Source organism: Scomber scombrus, chromosome 12, assembly GCF_963691925.1.
Source record: "Scomber scombrus chromosome 12, fScoSco1.1, whole genome shotgun sequence".
Lineage (NCBI taxonomy): Eukaryota > Metazoa > Chordata > Actinopteri > Scombriformes > Scombridae > Scomber > Scomber scombrus.
Genome location: NC_084981.1, coordinates 9,587,213 through 9,593,212, shown reverse-complemented (window position 1 = coordinate 9,593,212; position 6,000 = coordinate 9,587,213).

Sequence of the window (6,000 nt, the reverse complement as noted above, 5' to 3'; positions counted from 1 at the left end):
TAGGCTGCATTCACTCTAGATGAATTATTACCATTCATTCTGATGCCCTGCAGGCAGCTTACACATCACAGAGGCCCATATTTCTTGGCAGCAAACATATTAGAGTTTGAACCCCTGTCATGCCTACTCTGCAACCTTACTGATACCCTGTAACCACCTCCAGTCATAATCAGAATGTGAGACCGGTGCAGGGAGGGTGAATAATTAATGCTGTGTCTTTTGGGTTTGCTTATTTCACTAAGCAAAAAAGAAGTTTCTTGCCTTCATCGCCTGCGGCCAAATACTTAGCTTGCCTGGCACTGCGTTCAGCTTCTAAAGGGATGATGCATTGCCCAGAGAGCTTTTTTTGCCAAACCATCACATAAGATTCGACACAGGAAAAACAAACTTGTGCAGAAACGAAACTCCGGATGAACTCCTATAACGCTGAAAACTGAAGGGAGACATCAAAGCACATTTTTTTACGACGAGCAAAAACATCAATATCTCTCAGGCATAAACATGTCATTAGCATGTGTGATGACATTTTCTTGTCAGGAGAACACACAGTTTTAATAGGTGGAGGTGGCTGTAAGGCTGAAGGGAGTTTGGCACAGCTTTCCATGCCATGAAACGTGTTTATCCGGCCCACTAGACAGACAGGAGATAGCAGTGCTTGGGCTGAGAAGAGCGGGGGTGCCCTGTGGTTTCCATGCTGCCAGGAAACTCTGGAGTGTCCTGTGGTCCATCCCTGTCACAATGTCCTGCAGTCTATCTCCTCCAACTGTGGAAAACAAAACATTATTCAAACACACCATCTTACAGTGGCAAGATAAGAAGGAACATTATCCATGACCTCAACCTCCCTGATGATATTGGCAATGTTACAACGGACCATTCACTAAGCCTCCTTAGCAACTGTTGCTAGGCATGCAACGATTCCTGTTCCTGCACGGCTCATATGGAGTTTACAACAATATCAGCGGCAGATTTACCACTTCCATCTCTTCAGAGCAACAACCATCGTAGCTTATCTCAAGTCAGATGCTAAACTTAGCCTCTTATCTACAAGCAGCACCACACCTGATTGTCTTTAGCCAGACCTATCTTCCTCCCTACATGATCTATAGCACCTGCTGCGCGTCACAGATAGACTCAGATACTAAATCCAGCTGGTTTGTCCACATTAACGCAAACACAGCCACAAAGTTCAGCAGCTTTGTATGATGTGGCAAGGCAATCGATGATGAATCTCAGTTTTCATAATGAAAAATGTTCAGGGAAGTGCTTATTGCAGAGCAATAATACTGAAGATGCTTTATTTATTTTCTCCATTGATCCTGCAGATTTATGCACCTACACTGTGATTTGTTATCTGTTCCTGAGAACAAATAAAATGTGTCTGGAATAGTAAAATGTTTCCACAGAGCATCTTTAGTTCTCAGCAGGTTTGATATTAGCTCTTAAAATGAACCATAAATTCACACACATCATCATACTGCCACTGGCCATCATACAGGATGATCCATGTGGTTATCTGTGTTTGCCTTACAGTCTCCAGTCAACGTAAAAACACTGCCTCAGCACCAATTTGTCAGCTTGTCTGGATGGGTCTTAAAACGGTGTCATTATCACAGCAGGCGCAAATCCCCTCCCAGATTGCCTGAGGTTGCACTGCTTACCTAATGCCACCCAGTGACTTCCAAAGCCATAAACTTATTACAAACATTCAACAGGTTTGGACTGCTGCATCTGCACATCAGTCAGAGGGCTTAGGGAAGGACAAGCTGTTACTAGGGCTGACCATGAATATGTAGCAGTGTTGTTTCTGTTAAGGTCAACAGGTTACACAGCTCTGTCACACAGTGATTATGTGCAGTCATATGACCCAGAGTAGTGAATGCTTTTAACCTACATTTTGAATAACCATAATTAGCTGTGCAGCATTTCCTGTGAGTTTAGAAAAACTCAACAAGTAACCAGGAGGATGCTGTTTTGAAGTGAAGCCCGGTGGGATTTTTAAAGCTGCAACATAGTACAGAGTAACAATTTATAAATGAAATGTTTTGTGGCTTCTCTGGTGATCAGCTGTATCCTCCAGAGCCTCAGTATTCCAGTAGCAAAAGAAGATTTATGGCAAGCTCGCGTACTCGGGACTCTGGAAAAATATAACTGAAATGAATGACTGGAAATGAAACAAACTGGGCTTCATTTTATAATTCCTCACATTTCATGACCAGCCACGGTGGAGTCAGCTCAGTGTCACATGACTGGTCATCTGTTAGAGATGACGCTTACTGCAACTTGTTCAAAACAGAAACTGAGTCATCAGACAAGGCATCCACGCCTTATAAAACCCCTTAACTCTGGGTTTGGTTTCATGTCCTGATATCTTGTGAAAATGACAAAGCATACTTTGAGCTGATAAGAAAAAACATAGAAATGAAGAAGTTTATTGTGTTAATGCTGAGTGACTCTTTTAAGGTTTTAACCACTACAATCATATACATGTCAACAATGAAGTAAATAATAAACAAACCTAATTCAAAACTATATTGAAATCAATGAATACAACAGGCTAAAATTGAGTCATGAAGGATTAAAGTTGAGGAAATAAGAGTGATTCAAAATATTTATTTGCCTGCTAACGTCAATTATAGCTTCTTCTTTTTTTTTTAAACAAAAAATAATTTATTTCCAGAATGGAAGTTCACTTCTCAGAACTGCTGTTTTTGCATTTTATTTTAATGATTTTGCAAAATTCCTCCACACGGTACACACCTCATTATGTGTGTTTTTTGACTCATCTTTCTGGAGGGCACGGTATGGTTCAAGACAAGGGTAGGCTGGGTAGCTTTGGTCTGTGTGTGGGTGGTTAGTTTGTGTCTGAATGAAACAGCATGGGAGAAGAAGGGGGAATGAATAACGTGTCAGGCTTTTTAGTTGAGAGACTTCTTGTGTTGATGAATAATTGAGCTGTAGTCAGGCGGGGAGCTGTTTCATGAGCCCCTCTGTCTCTAAGTTAAAATTAGACCCTTCTCTCTATGCAGACAGTCTCTTTGAACTGCTACTGTCTCAGAGCATCACTTAGCTCTCTCTGCAGCCCACTTGTGCCTTTCAGTGCAATATGCCTCAGTAGATATGAGGAGAGACATAAACACGCTTGGCGGACAAGGGGAGAATCTGCGTTATACAATTGTGGGTGCAGCACTATCAACGTGATGAGAGAAATTTTGGATTCTTTTGGGGTTTTTCTTATAGGTAAAATTAAACCGAATTAAAAATATGAAAGCACATACGTTTTTCTTGTGTTGATTAGGGACGTTAATTTCGTATTCAAAGCTTCTCTCTGACGCAGATATAATGAAGTTCTGTCCCTCCTCTGTCTACCTGTCATGCCAACATCCCCCAGGCTTTCCTGTCTTCGCCTGGCCTCTGAGTACCAGCAGCCCATCTCAATCTGTCACTCCTGTCAGGCCCACAACGCCACCAAAGAACCCAGAAAGTAGGACACCGAGAACTCATTGCACACACACGCACACACACACACATACACACACACTAAGAGAAATGCTTTATGAATTGTGGCAAAAAATACACATTTTGCGACAGAGGCCTCAGAGTCCGTCAATGTAATATCTGCTGTTATCTGTGGGCAGCCGGCTCTAAATGGGGCATTCAGTGACTCTTCAAAGCCCCTGTTTCTTCAGGGCAACTCGGGCTGCATTGTTACTGTTTTAATTAGAACTGCTTCTTGCCTGCTCCCTGAGATCCAACCAGCCTCAACATCAAAGCGCTGCTCTGAATAATGATGTACCCTACCATGCCTCAGGTACAGCCTGAATCTCAGAGCCCCCTCTCCTCCACCACCTTCTCGTCCTCACCTCCCTCCAACCCTCCATCCACACCTCTTTGTACCTCTCAGCTTCCCAATTTACTGCTATTTCTCTGCTCGCTGACATAACACTATTTTGTCGTGTTCAGGGCAGTAAGTTGACAGTAAGCTTTCTGTTATTGGGCCTGGTGGTTACAGTCTCAAAGGAGACTTTCTTTCCATTTGTCCTGCATGTATGTCATGTAGTTTATTGTCAACTTCAGTTTTACTATAAAAATGAATTAAAACTGGTTAAAAATGGAGAACCAGCTGATACAGTATTTATTTATCCTGGAGAAATAAAAAAAAAACAATATGACAGATACATAGTTACAGACTCCCTCTGTTTAGAGTATAAGTGCAACATAAAGCCTATTCACACATTTTAACGACAGTAGTTTTTTATATTTTATATAGTTTTATATAGTAGTATATAAGTAGTATAGGTGTAAGTATAGTACAAAAAAATAAAATAGCATAAATAAAAGACCAAAAAAAATCATAATAATAATAATACAAGAAAAGAAAAACATATTGTATATGTAGCTGGATGTCATAATTCATAACTTTTATACAGAATTGAAGCAAAATACCAGAAATACATCAAGGTTTCTTTCATCACAAGGTCAGTGACGCAGTTTGTGTTGTTGTCATGGAGACGGGGTCTGTTGACAATCTAAGTACTGTAGCTGTTCAAAGTCGTGATGAAGCTGTAAGAGCTACAGAACAACTCTGCATATAATCAACCATTCAAACTGGTCTATTAGTATGACAGCTATTATTTCTTGCCTTTTTATGATTTATTAACAACAGACATGGATCCATTCATCAATCATGTTTATATTCATGACAGGAGAACAGAGACTCATAATGGAAGTATGCAGGCCTCGTGAAAAGTTTCAGTCACAATTAAAAGTGACAAGAGTTAACCATTAAAAGTTTCTTAGAACATACTGGACAGATGACGTTAACTCTTTCAAACATCGCTCTGCGTAATCAACCATTCATTAGTTGCAACCTCAGCTTCATAGTGACTTTCGCCTGCCATTCCTCTGTGCTGACTCACAACAGCATTCCTCATACGCTCCCTCTGCAAACATGCACGCAAGTATGAGGCAACACCAAAGACATCTCATGAAATATAAAGCTTATGCAATCTCTTGAATCATGGTGTACTCAGCTGATTATGTGCTATACGTGGCACCCATTACAGCATATCACATTTTAATGAGTTCAAAACATATGATTCTAGGAAACAATGCACAATTATGTAATTTTTATCCTCCGTTGCAATGAATTGTGTATTATATTCAAAGCAGGTTTTGGACCATGCTCCAGTCAGACAGCAGCTCATTGTGAGAGCTCATTTAAAAATCTGATTTACATAAAACTGTAAGAGTTACTTAAATAGCACAGCCTGTTTGAATAGATGTCATGAAATCCTTCGTCTGACGTAGCTCGACTTTCCCAAACACACTGAAGTAAAGTTACTATATTTTAGGACATGTCAGAGCAGCTGCCACTATCAACCATAGTGTTCTAGGGCTCAACTCGCCATTCCTCATGAGCAGCATTTGACCCATTCAGGTAAAACATGTTCCAATACTTATTTCCTTTTGTGAGAGTTGGATGAGAAGGCCATCGTAACTTTTGTATGCTATGTACTGTAGAGAATTGTATAAATGCTAGCAGGCAGTTTCTTGTTTTATTTTTAAAGAACCAGGCTAGCTTTTCCCTGCTTTTTTCAGCTTCATGTTTAATGGACAGATTAGCATTAAAGTAGTAATGATAATCTCATGTAACTCCTGGCAAGAAAACGAATAAGCATATTTCCCTAAATGTCTGACAATTCTTTAAGAAAATGTATGTCAGAGAATATCAACAACTTCAATACATGAAGCAAAGGGGCAGACTCTTGCTTTTCTTGACCTAAGACATACTGTTAACACCAGTGAGCTCAAGCAGAATTGGGAGACGGAGTTGGGTGAAGTGATCGATAATGACACTTGGGAGGAAAGCTTTGAAAGTGCGCATAAACTCTGAATACAGTCTGATACAATTCAAAACTGTCAGCTCACCTACTCCAAAAACAGATTACACAAGATTTTCCCTACACAGATTATACAAGTGATCATAGGTCATTGACA